This window comes from Equus caballus, chromosome 31, assembly GCF_041296265.1.
Source record: "Equus caballus isolate H_3958 breed thoroughbred chromosome 31, TB-T2T, whole genome shotgun sequence".
NCBI lineage: Eukaryota > Metazoa > Chordata > Mammalia > Perissodactyla > Equidae > Equus > Equus caballus.
The window spans coordinates 13240389-13258395 of NC_091714.1; positions in this window are offsets into that span (position 1 = coordinate 13240389).

The window sequence follows — 18007 nt, forward strand, 5'->3', positions numbered from 1 at the left end:
TAAACGTATTTGGGAGAGAGAAAGAGTCCAATCCCCTAAAAATTCAGCCATTATGTCTCTGGCCACTTTTATTCAGATGACATTATTTTAGATGTTAAAAAAATAATGTACAATACATTTGATTATAGGAAACCTTTCTCTTTAAATAAGGCTGAATAAAATAATTGAACACGTATGTTTTTAATTTCCATAGCTTGTCAGTTTCTTGTGTTTCATTAAAAGTAGAATTGTTATAAATGCATGTTCATATCCATTGTGAATTACTCACGTGACTTCAACATTCAGCAATCTGTTTATCATATACCCTGAACTTGACAAACATTCCTGCTTTTCTTGACATTCCTTTCCTATTGCCTCAATTAAATAATGTACACAAGAAAACATCTTTCTTTAATTTTCTTTGAGGTAATGCCTAAATTATTTTATTAGTTATGAAGAGTTGTGCACACTATGTTTGGCTGATTCTTTTCCTTTGTAATTTATTTTTCATTTGGAAAAGAATGATATGCTTGATGCATTGATATGAAAGCTAAAAAAGCCAATCATGCACAGTACTGGTCATGGTCACTGCAGGAAACAGATGACGCTCTCAAAAGGGGTCATTGATGAGAGTCTCATGAATGGGTTATTTACAAAAGTGTTGGCAGATGCAGAGATACCACAAGGACCGTGAAGCATTTCAGGACCAGCAAGAAAGACTAAAGATTAGGAGAGGGAGAGGTCCCTGGAACCCAGAGAGAAGGTGGCAGTAGGAGAGGGAAGGATGCCCATTAGGAACCATGATCTTTGGTAGAAGATCACTGACAGTTCAGAGGAGGAAGAGAGGCAGAGAGAGACAGAGAGGGTCATATGTGTCCTCATCTTTCTCTCCTTGGGTCAGTAGCCCCCCATTGGCAGGGCACAGCCAGAAGCCAGAGGGTAGGAGAGCCCTATTGATGGAGTGGTCCATGGAGGGCAGCTTCCTGGCCCAAGGCAGGGGTCTGGATAGAGGGGAGGTTCAGGCGGTTCAAGAAGAGTGTATTTGAAGGAACAAACAGAAGACAATCTGGCACGCTCACAGGGCAGTTGCTAGAGTGGTAAACAGGTTTTTAATAATTCTTATTCAAATAGAAAAAACTACCTTACCCCCCATGTTCTGATAATTGCCATATTTGTTCAGAGACTTTTTCTTTTTTCCTTTAAAATTTTAAGTTTTGATGGACTGGCCCAGTGGTGCAGTGATTAAGTTCGCACATTCCGCTTTGGCAGCCTGGGGTTTGCCGGTTCGGATCCCAGGTGGGGACCTCACAGTGCTTGTCAAGCCATGCTGTGACTGGCGTCCCACATATAAAGTAGAGGAAGATGGGCACAGACATTAGCTCAGGGCCAGTCTTCCTCAGCAAAAAAGAAGAGGATTGGCAGCAGATGTTAGCTCAGGGCTAATCTTCCTCAAAAGAAAAAAAAAAAATTAGGTTTTGCTAACTGAGTCCCATTTCAAAAGTGAAGAGCTCTGAAGGGGAAAGGGAAACTTGCCTTTGGACTTTGGGGAATGTCTGTTGTCCTTTTTGATCCTAGGTACTGACAGGTGGAAGGATGCAGTAGGAAACGCATGCTCCTTGTTAGGGAAGAGGGACAAAGGAGTGCAAAATGCTAATAATTTTGTATGAGTCTTTGTATTTATGTAACCCATAAGTGCTTTAACATTGCTTTTGCATGGAAGGTTTTAGGATTGTTAATTTGTGATGTAGAAAGATATCTTTAGCAAACACCATATGATCTCACTTATATGAGGAACCTTAAAAAAAAAGACCTCATAGATACAGAGAACAGATTGGTGGCTGCCACAGGTGGGGAATGTGGAGTGAGTGAAATGGGTGAAGCAGGAGAAAAAGTATAAACTTCTGGGGCCGGCCCCGTGGCTGAGTGGTTGAGTTTGCATGCTCTGCATCGGCGGCCCAGGGTTTCGCTGATTTGGATCCTAGGTGCGGACATGGCCCTGCTCATCAGGCCATGCTGAGGCGGCATCCCACATGCCACAACTAGAAGGACCCACAACTAAAAATATACAACTATGTACTGGGGGGCTTTGGGGAGGAAAAAGGAAAAATAAAATCTTAAAAAGTATAAACTTCCAGTTACAAAATAATTAAGTCCTGGGGATGTAATGTACAGCATGATAACTATAGTTAATAATACTGTATTGCATATTTGAAAGTTACTGAGAGAGTAGATCCTAAAATTTGTCATCCCATGAAAAAAAATTTTCTAACTATGTATGGTGATGGATGTTAACTAGACTTGTGGTGACGATGTCACAATATATACAAATATCAAATCATTAGGTTGTATACCTGAAACTAACATAATGTTCTATGTCAAGTATATCTCAATTAAAAAAAGATTTCTTTAGGAAATTTATTTATTTTAAGATGAAATAGACTAACCGCTCCACTTCATAACCCTAGCTGCTTTTGCATTGTGCCTTGTTCTTTTCAAAGAATTCAGAGTGATTTGAGGGATAGATAAGAGGAGGAGAGAAGTTGATGCATATGAGTAAGATAACAAATTGAGCAAGTCTGGAGTTTGGATGGAGTAGGACTACTTTTTTCTTCCTCAGGAGAAGAAGTCCCTAGAATGTGTGTAAGCTCAGAGAGCCCATTTGAAAAAGCCATTGTTTCTGCCACTCCTACTCTCCTTTCCTTGGAAGGCTGTCATTCTCTGGCACCAGGACAGTTGTTCCCAGCTCTCCAGGCTGTGGTGGAGTCCCGGACACGCCTCTTCTGTGTAAATTACCAGGGGCTGAGATTCGCTTTAGGTTGCTATTGTATCGCACAGCTGCAGCACCAGCAGGATGAAGGGTCTAAAATCTGAAATGTTGAAATGTTGAGTGGATTTGGGGATTTGGGGATTTGGGGATTTGGGGATTTAGACAGAATGAGACTCCGAACATATAAGATTTGAAAGGAGAAACATTCCTAGAGCCAGCACTTGCCCTCCCCAGGCGTGCTGTTCCAAGGAAAGAAGGGGTGAGGGGAGGAAGAAGGGGTGGAGTAAGGAAGAGGCCTCCTAGTTGAATTCCTGCATCACTGGATTTTACAGCTTATTGCTAGCTGACAAAGGGGAGCAGATATGAAAACCACCACGAGGCCTAAGAGGTTTCCCACACTGAACAGAGATCTGCCAGCTGGGAGGGCAGGATCACAGCTTTCTTGCTATCTGCTGGAAGTCTAGGAAAATGTCTGGGACATTCTGGTGGTAGAGTATCTCACCAATGTCTTGAATTTCATCATTCAGGGAGAGGAGAGGGCGTGGAGAAGATTGCTTGGTGATGTTGATGCACCTTGTGAAAAAATCCACCGGTTCTTCAATGGTTTGGCAGCTAAACAAAGTCTTAGACAAATATTTTTAAACTACTGCTTTGTTGAACTTTGCCAGATTTCTGGCTTGCTAAGCCTAGCAGTTACAAGGCTAACATTGTTTTATAATTAGACTTTATGGCTTTCTACCTCCTTAGAAGATTGTAAGGAAATTCCAGAAACTCTGTGGGTGCCATCATATCAAGCATTCCAGAAGGCAAAGCAAAACAAAATGTAGTCTACCACTATTCTATGATGACAGTTACTGTCAGAAGTAGAAGGGCAAGAAAATTGTTCATTGAATGGAGGTTATTATTCTGCGGAAAATAACTAAACCAAAAGACTCCCAAGATGAATACCTAGAAACCTTTGAATAGCAACTTTCTGCTACAACCCCATTGTTTCTATTCACTCTGCTGCTTCTCGCTCTTTAGTTATGAAATGTAATTTCATTTTTGGAATCTCAAAAAAGATGTAAGGTGATAAACCCCGAAGCTATGAGATTTCTTGCAAAAATGCAAAATCATCTTCTTCTGCAGAGGAAATGTAAAAGTTTACTTTCTGTTTTTTCTCTGCATGATGGAATAGTTACCAACCATTATGCTTCAGTCTTTGGGGATCTTTGGCTTTATACCCCTTTCAAAGGACAAATATTTGTCAGGCACAGTGGTCAGCCTACAGGAAGACCTCCAACGATCTCCATCACGAAGTGTTCATCCTCTTGCGTAATTTCCTCCCACGTTGAATAAAGAGGACCTGTGATACGTGGAAACGACAGCATGTGACTTTTGAGGTAGGTCATAGAAGACACTGAGTCTTCCGTCTTGCTCTCTCTTGGGTCGCTGAATTTAGGGACACGAGCTGCCATGTCGTGAGGACACTCAAGCAGTCCTACAGAGAGGACCATCTGCCGAGAAACTGAGCTTTCCTGCAGCACTCAGCTCTGACTTGCCAGCCATGCGAGTGAGCACATCCTCAACCCAATCAAGTCTTCAGATGCCAGCAGCCCCGGCTGATGTCCTGACACCAGCCTCCTATGAGATCCCTAGCCACCCAACTGGCCATCCCCAAATTTCCTACTAGCAGAGACTGGGTGAAGAAGTAAATGTTTATTGCTTCTCCAAGCTGTTAAATTTTAGAGGATTTGTTACCCAGCAATCGATAGCTAATATACCAAGTGATGATGATCAACTAGGAATCAGAATTAGTTATTAAGAATGATCAGAATAGGATCTAAGGTGAGGCACAAGTTCAGTAAATAAAGTATTTCTTCACTGCATAATTTTCGCTAGGGTTTAGGAAACCAAGATGATGCAAAGAGCTTGAGTTGGGGATGCTGATTTGTAAGCAGTGCATGAATTACAGCGGGGCATGAATGAATGAAGGATAAGATAAGAAATAGAGGGAGAGAGGATGTTTGTGTTTTTAAATTCTTACAACCTTATTAATGACTAGGGCTCAGAAAGTAGATTTAGGTAATCAAGGGCTAATCTTTGAAGAGTAAAATACCAAGCAGTGTACATTCATCTGAAAAATACAGAGGTTGGGACTTAGACTGTCCAGGCTACATTCTTCTTAGGCTGTCAGTCATCATATGGATATTCACGGTAGAAATTGAGCATGCATGCCTGAAGAATTTAGAAAACAAATCTCAACTTCTTCAAGGCAGAATTTTGAAACTGTCATAGATAATAAAATTTTTAAAGGGTATTAGCACTGGAACCAGATTTGTTGCAATCCTTCCTTAGAATATAGCAATGAAGGGAGATATTATCGCAAGACCAGAGGCAAGAATTAGGAAACCACGACTTCCACGCACAGCAGTCTGGGTTACTACGAACTTTGAAACACCTTCCTGCTACTCTACAACTAAGTCTTGCATTAATCACAGTGAAGGTATTTTATCAGGCATCACTGGTTTGTAAGAATATGGGGGACCTCTAACAGTGAGCAGAGAGTGATGAGTCGAAAATGGACAGGAAAGTGGTCCTGGGGGCAAATTCTTACATCAGCCCTGGGGTGTGGAGCCCAAGCCTTGCTCATACAACACAAAGTCTCACCCATTAGGACCCAAGGAGGCAAAAATTGCCCAACGAGTCACCTAACTCTCAGCAAATGCAAACATACCTCCTCTTTGAAAGAGGCTTTTAGGGGAAAGGAAGGAGAGGGCGGCGCAGGACCATGAGGCAAGCCGGCACTTTGCAAAGTGATCTTAATAATTAATGGAAAAAGCTCCTATTCTTCTGTGAACTTAAAAAAATTTTCTCAAAACCTCAAACGCGCTCTTTCTGTCAGTTATAAATGCATAGGGAAATGCAGAAAATAGTATAACTGATATACATTTAGTACCGTGTAATTTAAACTGTTAGAAACACTGAGAATTAAACTATTTTACTTCTCTGTAAAAAACTCATCAAGAGTAATTTGTGAAGTGCTTGCCTTCTTCGCGTCTTTTGTGTCTTGGAGAATTGTCGTACTCCTTTCTAAGTTTGAATCAGCTCCCAACATTTTATCCTTTGTGGTTTAATGAGGAGTATCTCTCAGAGTTCTCTAACGCATTTTTTTTTTGCCCACATCACTTCCTTTGGGACATCTTCTTCTTCTTCTTTTTTTTTTTATTGTGGTCATAATAACTTATAACATAGTGAGATTTCAGTTGTACATTATTGTTTGTCATACACCATGTAAGTATGCCCCTTCACCCCTTGTGCCCACCCTCCACCCCCTTTCCCCTGGTAACCACTAATTTATTCTCTTGGGACATCTTGTTTTGTGTCACAGCCACATTCCTCGCTTATGTGGCTGACCTCACCTTCACTATGCGTCGGGCTGCACATCACGCTGTGCAGAGACCCATCGCTGATAAACTACGGAAGAAGTAGGGTATCTGGTCACTGATCATGATTTGCATCTGCTATTTACGTAGCGATTTGGGAACCAAAGAGCCAGCAGTGAAATTTGTACTTTATACAATTGCTTATAGTTGATCTTTGGTAACTGCAGTTTATACCCCGTCGTGGAACTGGTGTCATTTAAACCATGGTAACTGAAATTCATGCATATGGGAAACACGCGAAATGTGGATTACCTCTATATAAGATCGCAGTATCTGGATGGGTTTTATTTCCTAATTTTTGATAATGACAATCAGACCAAAAAGCCACCTACATATTATCATCCTAATATAATTTTTTAAAGTTTATTGGCAAAAAGCTATCATTATTGATAAAGTTTTATTGGATTAATTAATCTCTGACACAATTTCTCCCCAAACTTTTTCTTTCTCTGGGTCAAAAATGACCCCCAAAGCATTTTTCTTTCTGCACTCTTAATTTCAAAGACTGAGGTGAAACTTACAGATGTGCTCTCGAATTCCACATCCAACTTTACGGTAATTTGTCCCTAAATGCACTTTGCTGCCGCTCATGGCCTTTTATTTATAATCTTAGTTTGGACTCAGTTTGTCAAACAGAGCCAGGGTTTTCAGCGTTTGCTTTCCTTCTCCCAGTGCCTGTGAGGGTCTCTTTGTAAACTGCTGTCAGGAGTAGGATGCGCAGATTCCAGAGGAAGATGCTTGGACCACCCTGCAGGAGGGCCATCTGCTGTTGGCAGCACAGATCTGGGAAGCTGTGCAACCTTCGGTGGGAGGAGAAGTTCAGCTTCTCACTCGGTGGGGATGCTTGGGGTGGGTTTTGTGAGTTTAGCCACGTGTCTAGTTCCCTCTGCCTCCCTTCTTGCTGTCTGGAAGGACGTGAGAGCAGCACAGGCTGAGAGCAGGCTGAGAGCAGGGAGCCTCCAAGAAGATGCTCTGGTGTTTTTTTCTCCTTGAAATGCAGAACTTAGAGCAACAGTCAGATCTGTGGGAAAACAGGGTTAGACTGTTCCGTAGTAGGACACTGACGATAAAAGGAGGAAATTTTCTAAGGGAGATTTCATTACACAAATTGCTGACAGTTAACTTGAGAATTGAATGGCTGTAAGTCCTGGCTGGTTTTTGCCCAACCTACATAGGGGTACAGTCCTTCCAGCCTTCCAGACTCTTTCAGGTATGTTTCCTGTGCTTCTCTGCTCTCTGGCTGATGCAGCATGGGTCCTAAACCTGACTGGTTGTCTGATTCTCAGTTGCTTTCTAATTATTATTAACATGTAAAAATCTCTACTTCATTTGGGTCTACAAAAATTTAAGCCAGAAATTTCATGATTAAAAAAAAAAGATTCAGCTACATTTTAGCTCATTTGAATTTTTGTTGCCACCTGGATTTCCTGACTTCTTGGCAACCCATTAGGACCCATTCGAGGCGGTAACAGCATAATCATTGAGAGGTCGCAGGTGAATGTCTTGGGCTTCAGGAATTTCCTGAGTCACTAGCGATGTTTCAAACAAAATCGAGAGCTGCCAGTTTACCAAGAATTATAATCCAAATATGTGCAATGTTATTATAAATATTTAAAAAATTTCTAAATAGGCTCAAACAAGAGAAATACAAAAGGAAAAAGACAATGGATAGTGCCTGTTTAAGAGGGAAAATGAGCCATGTTGCTGTTCGTACATGTTGCTCTCCTCTAATTCTGTGAATTTAGTCAAGATGTTTAATCGTTGTTTGCCTTTCCTTATCTGTCAATAATTCAATTCCTTTTTTGCATAGGCACATTTCAGTAGTCACAATATGGCTAGTGGCTGCCATATTGGACTGTGCAAATCATAAAACATCTCCATCATTGCAGGAAGTTCTGTTGGACTGTGCTGGGCCTATAGGTAGACTTATCTTCAAGTACAGCTGAATTCAAGGGTTTGAACAAAGCCTCTGGGACTCTTGTTTCTTTCTACCTCTCAACTGCTTTTTCTATTGTGTTAATTTCATTCTTAGTCCAGCAAGGTGGCCATAGCAGCTCTAATCACACATCTTGACAAGTTTAAGTTCGTCATGAAAGAGATTCTCTTCCCCAGAGCTCCTGGACACATGCTGGGATCACGCTGATTGGACTAGCTCAGATCACATGGACTTCTCTGATTGGCTTAGGACTAGCCACATGCTCTTGCTCTGCAGTCTGGAATGCCAATGGAGCACAAATAAGCAGACAGCATAGAACAAGCTGAGAGAAGAGCAAATACAGCACTTTTAACAAACACAAGTAGGTACAAAGCCTTAAAGTATGTTTTTTTGTTGTTGAATGGATTCCAACTGCTAGTGTCCCTGTGTACAGCAGAGAGGAATCCTGCCCGGTCTGTATGCACCATCCTCTCACCTTTCAGTGCTGTATCAGACAATGCTCTGCTGCTATTCATAGGGTTTTCATGGCCACTTCTTTCGAGGTGGGTGGCCAGGTCCTTCTTCCTGGTCTGTCTTAGTCTGGAAGTTCCACTGAAACCTGTCCCCCATGGGTGACCCTGCTGGTATTTAAAATCCTGGTGGCAGAGCTTTCAGCATCACAGTAACATGCAACTGCCACAGTATGACAACTGACAGACAGTGATGTGATTCCCTGACTGGAAATGAACCTGGGACCCAGTGGTGAGAGCATGGAATCTTAACCACTAGACCACCAGGGCTGGTAAAGTATGTTTTTATAAAGTACTGAACTATATACTACAAACAAGGAAAAAAGATCAAAAATATAATTATGTAGAAGTATTAAAAAAAAAGATGGGCAAAGATTAGTCAAGCAAACAAAAGAAAATAAGCAGCCATATTAATTTCAGATAAGATGAATTTCAAGGCAAAAGCATTAGATGAGATAGAGTGTCATTTTAGAAAAAACGTGCAATCTACAAGGAAGATGCAATAATCAAAAACCTGCATGAGCCCAAGTACATGGACTTAAAACATGCAATGCAGCTTCTATTGGAAAATCAAAGCGATGTTGACAGATACCCAAATGCCATAGGAGTTAACACAGCTCCCTCTGTCAGTCTCTGACAGATCAAGTAGACCAAGTCAATAAGGATTTAGTTAAGAGCAGTGACATAATTTGAAAGTTGAATTAATAGATACCAATTACTTACAACACAGAGAATTCACCTTTTTTAAGGTGCTCATTGAACATTTACAATAATTAATCATGTACACGGACAATAAGAATACGTAAATCTATTTTGCAAAGCATAAATTATTCAGTTGACGTTCTCTTACTGTTTTCTAATAAAGCTAGAAATGATTACCAAACTTTAAACAGTAACAAAAAAATTGCTCAAATGCACCAAACTTAAAAACAGAAATAAAAAAAAAGTCAAAACACCTTTATTTGTTCTCAAGGAGCAGAGAGTCACGTAATGTACCTCAGAAAAAAAGAGGCATATTGCTAAGCTATATGAACTAGACCAGGAGCAAAAATGCCGTCAGAACCCAGCTCCGCTTCTCTCTGTTAGGAGGCATCTGTGTGTTCCCCTCCTCTTTCCTCCTGCTCCTGCCCCCAACTCCTCATACAGGTATAGAAGAAAGTCGTCAGGCTACTATCAACATATAATGTGTTACATTTCTTATATCAAATGAATACATCTACTTTCAGGCTTTTGTGTGTGACTTGGTTAGGAGAAGGTGGACTCCCTGTGGTCAAGAAACCCCAAGACTGGGACAAAATGGAGTGTCTGTTCCTGCAAGGATGGGCTGACCCTGGACAGTGGTGAATTTACATTGTGACATAGCAGGAGCCAGCTCTTTCAGCGGCTACTGGCCTTCCATGGCTGCACCAAGACAAACAGGTACATCATTTGGTTCTAATTTCTACTGCAAGGAGGCATCTATGCGTGCCCCTTCCATATGGTTAAATTGTAAAAATAAATTTTAATTCTTAAGGACATAAGCTTGAGTTACCTTGAAAATAACCATCCACATTGTCATAGTCCCTTTAATATCAAGTAAATAAGGTGTTATTGTGTTTTGTAATGTTGAACATGGAACAGAAACTACAAGTAAAAGTAACTGATTTCTATGGTGATGCTCACACGTATTTTTATTTCTTTTTTCCTGCTTTGACATAAAAATCCTGACAATTGCTGTTCTGAATCTCAGCTCTCACTGGGCCAATGAAAGTTTGAGATACATTTCATGGTCTTCTTTATATATCTAAGGCTGTAACAGAAAATGAATGAAGGAGGCTGCTGTGTCCCTGTGCTTGTCATTCCAATGACAACATCTGCCACTGGGTGGCAGTGATGTTTGGTCCAAGCTGAGGAGTCAGTCACAAACCCCTGTGATTTACCCTCTGAATCTTAGAAATCTGATGTTACAAACGGGCCTCCTGTGGATTATACATGACCTAATCGCCAGACTCATGGGCTTTCTTACAAAACCAAACACATCGTAGAAACCGGTGAGATCCAGTCAGAGTAATCCCTCACAAGTAAGGACTCAAGTAGCAGATCCCAGGTTATAGGAGCCATGTTTTGAATAATTTTTTTTTTCCAAATCAATATCTACTATCCCTAGTTCTGTTCAACAAATATTTCAGCAATATTTCCTGAGGCACTATGTGTAGCTCCTGGGGAGTGACCGATTTGCATGTTGGCAAGATCGCTCAGAATCATCGAGGATGGCTAGGAGAGACCCACCTGGAGGTGAGGAGATTGGCTGGTAAGGGCAAGGACATGGCCTGAAGGTAGAGTGAGGTGGCAGAGTTGGGAGAAGGGCATGGGCTCCAGAAGGAACACAGCCTTGGCAACCCATTTTGGACTTTTGACCTCCAGAACTGTAAGATAATAAATCTGTGACTCTTTAAGCCACCAAGTTTGTGGTAATTTGTTATAAGAGCAATAGGAAACTATACACCCATTTGGGTTATTTCTTCACTTCTTTCATCTTTCACTTTTTAAACAAATATTTGTGGAGTGCCTACTATGTGCTAAGCATTGTGAAATTTATCAATGAACAAGATACTGACTCTGGCTTCTAAGAATTTTCAGCGGAGAAAGAATTATAATCATAGAAGAATTTCAATTTATAATGCAGTAAGTTTCTGGACCTGTAGATGTTGAAGTCACTTTCAATAACTGCTTACCTTTAGATGAATCTTGTTCTACAACACTTCTGACTTCCTGCTATACCAACCCTAGTTTCTAGTAATATCTTGATAATTCATTCAGCATAAAATATTTTATACTGGAAACCTTATTGCAGATATGTTTAAAAAAATATTTCCAGCACCTGCTCCATTGCTTGTGTTTCCAATTCTTTGATCATCCGCTTTGTGAGAGTGTCTTATCTCGCCTCCACCATGATTCGTCTTTATGGTTTCCCCAGGTGTCTGCTGATTGATGGCACTCATAATCTAGAAGATCCAGTGAGGCTGAGCCTCTGCCTGGGCCAGGATAATGGACATAATCGTATCTGGAAATGTAGGAAGTAGGGAAAGTACTTAGCAGAGCTCTGCTACATGTGGCTGGAAGGGATCCTTTAGGAAAAGCCTTTGTGGGTGAGAGATGAGACCCCTACTTGCCAAAGGTCTGCTTCCCTAACAAGTTACAGCCTGACTTGGGGCTCGTATGCCTTTGTTGGGTCCTGGCCTCACCTATGAAATCTTGGCCGTCCTGTCCTCAAGACCAAGGAAGGGAAAAATGGCCAAGATGTTGTGTCATGATGTGGGGGTGGTCTTCCTGTCATTATTGGTTAAAACTTGGTTCAGACGTAGTAAAACAGGGTTCTTAACAAACAACATTGCGGACTCCGTGGGATCTGTCAGCATGTTGCTATTAAGAAGCAATCCAGGCTGAAATTTCCCCGTTGCGATCTCTTACTGGAACAGGGAGTGACTATTGTAAACTTTGGAATTCTTAGGCATAGGGGTATCTTAAGGTGGCAAAATAACCCATTAGGTGAGACTAATATGGGGATCTTTGCTTTTTAAGAGGAAGACCACAAAGGTATGAGAATGGAGCTGTTGGTTTTTCTAATTAAGTGCCTCAGGGCTGGAGCGTGGAAAGAGAGGCAGAAAAAACAAACTTTTGCATTCTAGCCTTTAATGCTGGAAAATATAATTAATTCAAGCAACATTACTTGACCACAATGTGCCAGACAGTGTATCTTGGGGTTTAGAGGTAAAAAAAAATAAAAAGACCCCTGCCTTTGAGAATCTTGCTTCTTTTAACAAGGAGAAGATTTCTGCATGGAAAAATGATAGAATGTTAGGACGGTAAATTAATTCAGAATGCTTTTTATTCAAGGAGGTTGGATCTTTCCAAATGACTCCTTCCACACTCAGCTTGACAGCCAAGGTGTGCCTCGGTCTAACCCTCAGCCATCCTTTAAGTCTTATTTCTCATTTCTTACTCCTTCACGTTAGCTTCAATTTTCAGCTATTCTAATAATTCTCATCTTGATCAGACTCAATGCTTCCCTTTTCTTTAAAAATTAGATGTTGAAATATCCTTTTTACTATCTTGAAATGAGATTCATAAACAATATAGCTTGCCTACATATAAATTTAAAATATATATAACACAGTACAGTAATCTGACTAAGGGCATGAGGCCTGGAGCCAGCTTGCCCAGCTTTGAATCCAGGCTCTGCCATTTGCTAGCCGTGGGACCTTGGGCAAGTTCCTTGACCTCTCTGTGTCTGGGTTTCCTCTCTGAAATGGGAGCAATAATATCTGCCTTAGGGAGTTATTGTGAGCATCGAATGCTTCTTAGAATATGTCTGGCACACGACGAGCTCTCTGTTATAAACTCTTAATGTCCTAAATAAAATATTAAGGAGAAATGAAAGTAGTTTGTAATAAAATAATACGTATTTTAATATAGAAATGCTCAGGCATGACCATACTAGAAAAACAAATGGAATTGTCAGAACTTTGCTCCAATCTATAAAGAGTAAGTTTTGATTTAAGCTAAGTAGATAATATCCAACTAAATGTTGTTGGTGCTTTAAGCAAACATTTGGGGGCCAGCACTGTGGCCGAGTGGTTGAGTTTGCGCGCTCCGCTGCGGCAGCCCAGGGTTTCGTCGGTTCAGATCCTGGGTGCAGACATGGCACTGCTCATCAGGCCACGCTGAGGTGGCGCCCCATATAGCAGAACTAGAAGGACCTACAGCTAGAATATACAACTAGGTACTGGGGGGCTTTGGGGAGAAAAAGAAGGAAAAGAAATATTGGCAACAGATGTTAGCTCACGTGCCGATCAAAAAAAAAATTGGCTTTTGAAGCAGCGCCTAACTAACTCTGTTCACATCCGTCAGATGACCGCAAACATGACCGCGGCTAACACGGGCGGGTACGAGACTGACTCCACAAGCGAGGCTCCTAGGCTACTGTGGTTTACTGAAATGGTGAGCAATTCTTCATCAATTCCCCCCAAAAATAAATTTACAAGATGAACTTGGAAGTAATGATGTTTCAACGTGTATTAAACTCATGCAAAACATACTTTGTTTCTAGATTCAGGCAGCTAAAACGTATCTACTATACATATTTATGAATCTTGAAGTTGTGTGGGACATAGGATCACGCTTCTTTGTCAGGGTTGCCCTTTGGTTTGAGGTGCATCCAACTCCTCTTGCCATGAAACCCACTCCCCCGCCAAACTAAATGCCAGGAGCAACTCTCAACCCTGCTAACAAAAAGTGCCCCTACAAGTCTCCAAAATGTCTCTTAGGGAGCTAGACCAGCTTGGTGAGCACCACCGAGCTGATCAACTGGCTGATCTCCTGAACCTTCTCTCACTATACAGGTTGTCTTCCGCTGCCCCGTCTCCCCATCAATGTTTCATCTGTGCTTCAAGGATCAGTGCATATGGCATCTCCTCTGTGAAGCTGGCCCAAGTAGATCCAGTCAGATTTTCTTCTATCTCTGCCCTCTCCTAGTCCCATGGCGTCTATCCCACCCTGCCTCCTGTTCTCCTTGTCTACTTAGGTCTCTGAGCTCTCCTCCTGTCCCAGCTACGTAGCCCTCAGGTTCTACGCAGTATCTTGAACTCAGGAAACATGTTCCATTAATATGTTGAATAGTAAATAAGCAAGTAAGGGTTTTTACATTGATTAATGGAAAAGGTAAGAAAATGTTTCAGGCATAAATTAGAGATGATGCTCTATGTGTTAGTGACAGTGTATACTTTTCAAAAAGATCTTATGTATTAATATATTTTCGTGTGTAACAGTAAAATTTTCACTTCACCGTTTGCAATGGCTGAGGCTCAGGAAGCTATTTGAGTTATTTGTATACATGTTTTACTGACATCCTCCCAAGTGAGTAACACAGCTGGGTGTTACGAGTTCAAAGTGTGAACTTAAAAGGATTCACCTGCCTTGAGGATAGGGGGCTTCTGTCTGAACTGAAGGGATCTGACAAATTTCTATTGGTTAAGGCTCACTAATGAGGTCTACAGGCTACCTCTCCCAAAGGAACTGACTGTGCAAGAGAAGGAAATACCTTACACAGAAAGGAATAAAACTGTAATTACAGCATTTCAGGCATCAGAGAAAGAGTCAGAGATGTTATAGGGATGGTGTTAGAGTGACGCCTGGCCTACTACAAACCATAGCTTTTCTGAAAGGTGGATTATGTTCTTGGATCTTGCATATAAAATTATAGCCCTCACAAGTAAAATATACATGAGTATCCATTAGGCAAATGGTCGTTTACTGAGGGCCCTATGCTCGTTCATGGGGATACAAATTTCAAAAATAAACCATCCCTGCTTTTAAAGACCTGGCAGCCCAGGTAGGAGCCAAACTTATGAACAGGACAGCTGCATAATTTGCAAGGCTCAGTTCAAAATGAAAACATGGGCCCCTTGTTCACAGATGACTAAGAATTTTGAAAGGGTTATGTCAGAGCATTAAACCAAGCATGGGGCCGTTCCAAGGACAGGGACTTGAGAAGGCACGTGTGGCATGTGCTTATAAAGATAATTATAAAAAATATGATAAAGTTTGTTTAGAGATGTGTACAGAATACTGTAAGAGCAAAGAGGCGAGAGTAACTCAGTCTGCAGGATGGGAATGCTCCCCTGTGGAAGTGACTCGTGGGCTAAACCTTGAAGCATGGACAGCTCAGGGCGGGGAGCTAGGGTGATCTGGGCAAGGGATGCTAAAGGAAAAGCAGCTTCTGCTGCAGCAACCCTCTCCTCTCAACCAGATCACAGGCTTCTCACTCAGCAATTCTGTTTTTAATACTTCTTGTGATTTCTATGCATCGTGTGCATGGCTTCTTTTTTGTCAATTTCAGACATTATCTATTGGCCTCAGGGAACAAGAGACGAGGGTTTGGCTCACTTGACAACTCTCATCTCCGTCTTCCTCCCATCATAATTACATCTCTATTTTTAGTGCCTCTGTCAGTTACTAGGGTGACTTTTTTAGACCATATGCTTGCACTTTGGATTCTTGCCTACCTATACAGCATCTCCTGACTCCTCACACAGTCACTTTAGTATCTCAAACCTCTCTTTCCACTTCCCAAATTCTCCAGTGCTCTCCAATGGAACTTTCTGCATTAGTGGATGTTCCATATCTGCACTGTCCAATATGGTAGCTACTGGACACAAGTGGTATTGAGCACTGGAAATGTGGCTAGTGTGACCAAGGAAGTGAATTTTTAAATTTCATTTCATTTTAGTGAACTAAAATTTAAATTTCAGTAGTCAGTGGCTACTGTATTACACAGCCAAGCCTACTTTAACTTTCATATGATCAAGGCTTATTTACACAGTCTTTTCTAATTTTACATGTTTTCGTCATACCTTGATTATCAAAGTTGAAAATCACTTGAGAGTTGCATTGGTGTGACTATATAATTACTACTTATTTTACAGGCAAATAATATAGAGTAATACATTTCAGTTCTCCTACTGTTTTATTTTTATTTTTGGTGGTTCTTAATTACTTTCAGTTTGTTTTTTTTTTTTTTTGCTTTGCCTTTACTGTCCACTTAGGTTACTCCATATGTGCAAGCAAGGTACAGACACTCCTACTCCATTTTTCCCAGATATTTTGCTTTCGAGCTTATCCTCTCATGCTCTAGTCTGATGCTTTGCCATCTAGGCCAGCTGCTTTATTTCACCCATTCACTGTACTCCTGGAATGAGTCTTCTGTTTCCTGGATTCTCTCTCTTCCATTTTCTGGTTTATTCCCTTTTTTTGCTTGGGTGCATCATCCAGCAACTTCCTAAGAAAGGAAGTATGGGAGGTCATCTTTCTGATTCAGCTCTTGTGTGTCTGAAAATAGGCATATTCTACCTTCATACTTAATCGATAGTTTAATTCAGGATCAGCAAGAGACTCCCCACAGGCAAAATCTAGTTGCTGCCGTTTTCTGTATAGCTCATAGGTTAGGACAGTTTCTTACATTTTTAAACGGATGAAAAAAAATCAAAAGAAAAAGAATTTGTTGTGACACACGAAAATGATAAGCAATTCAAATTCTAGTGCCCACAAATAAAGTGTGATTGGAATACAGTCTTGTTCATTCATTTTCTCATTGTCTAGGGCTGCTTTCACACTACGATGGCACAGTTGAATAGTTGAACTGTGACTATTTACTATTTAAATATTTACTATGTAACCCTTTACAGAAAACGTTTGCCGACTCCTGGTTTAGATGGTCAGAGACAAAACCCCAAGTTCTCACTGTGACCCCATGTGACCTAACCATAGTTATGCATGGCTCTCCTTTAACATTCTGACCCCTTCTCCTCTGCTCGGGCCAGACCCACGTCCTTGCTGTTCACTCCCTGCTGTGTCCGCAGTACGGAGAACGGTGCTCCAAAATATTTGCTGAATGAGTGAATATGGAACTCTAGCGTGAAATTAAGAACTTTGGAGGTTTTGCTCACTTGTCTTCTAACCCTCGATGCTACTTCCAGAGAAATCTGGAAACTTTCAGTTCCTTGTTCCTGTGGAAGTGACTTGTTTTCTCTATTTGGAAGATTTTAGGATTTTTTCGTTGTCTTTGGTGTTTGGGAATTTTACGATAACTTGAAATTCTTTATTCTGGGCACTCAGTGAGAAGTTTTAATCTAAATACTCATCGACTTCACTTAAGGGAAATCTTTTATGTCATTTCTTTGATGAAGTCATTGAATATTTCCTGAAAGATTGACTTGAATTAATCACTCAAGCCTTGCATGAAAATCTTTATTTGGCAAACATATTCATACTATCCAAGGGTTCTTTCTTGTTCTCAGATTATTTATCTTCCTTAGTATCCTGTTCTTTTTTATGGATACAGTATCTTCAGGAATGCCTGTAAAAATACTTATTAGAAAGCCATTTTGCCCGCTTTTCTACAACATTTCATGGTTACCCAACAGGGAGATGATGTTGTGCTCCAGCACATGCTGAATGATGCTCTCATACCAGAATGTGGTCACTGTGGAGTGCCAACATGCACATATAATAGCTGTATTCTCTGCACCATTTCCATTTGTTTAGAGAAGAATCCTCCATAATATTGCTCGGGGTGGGGTGAAATGGCTGCTGGCCATTTTATGTGTTTGCTGTGTAAAGGCTGGGCTGATGGAGATATTTGAAAGAGGGGTATGGGAGAAGGGCTATGTTCTTACAGACTTTCAATTCATCTTCCTATTTTCAACTCCGTCACTTAAGTGGATTTTCTAACTTCTCTTGGCTTTTTGAGTCCTGATCCTCTCAGGGATTCTGCGTCACAAATGGCCAGTTTCTCCACTGTAGTGTCCTTCTTACTGATGGAAAGCTGTGGTCCCCCGTCTTCCTTCATCCCATC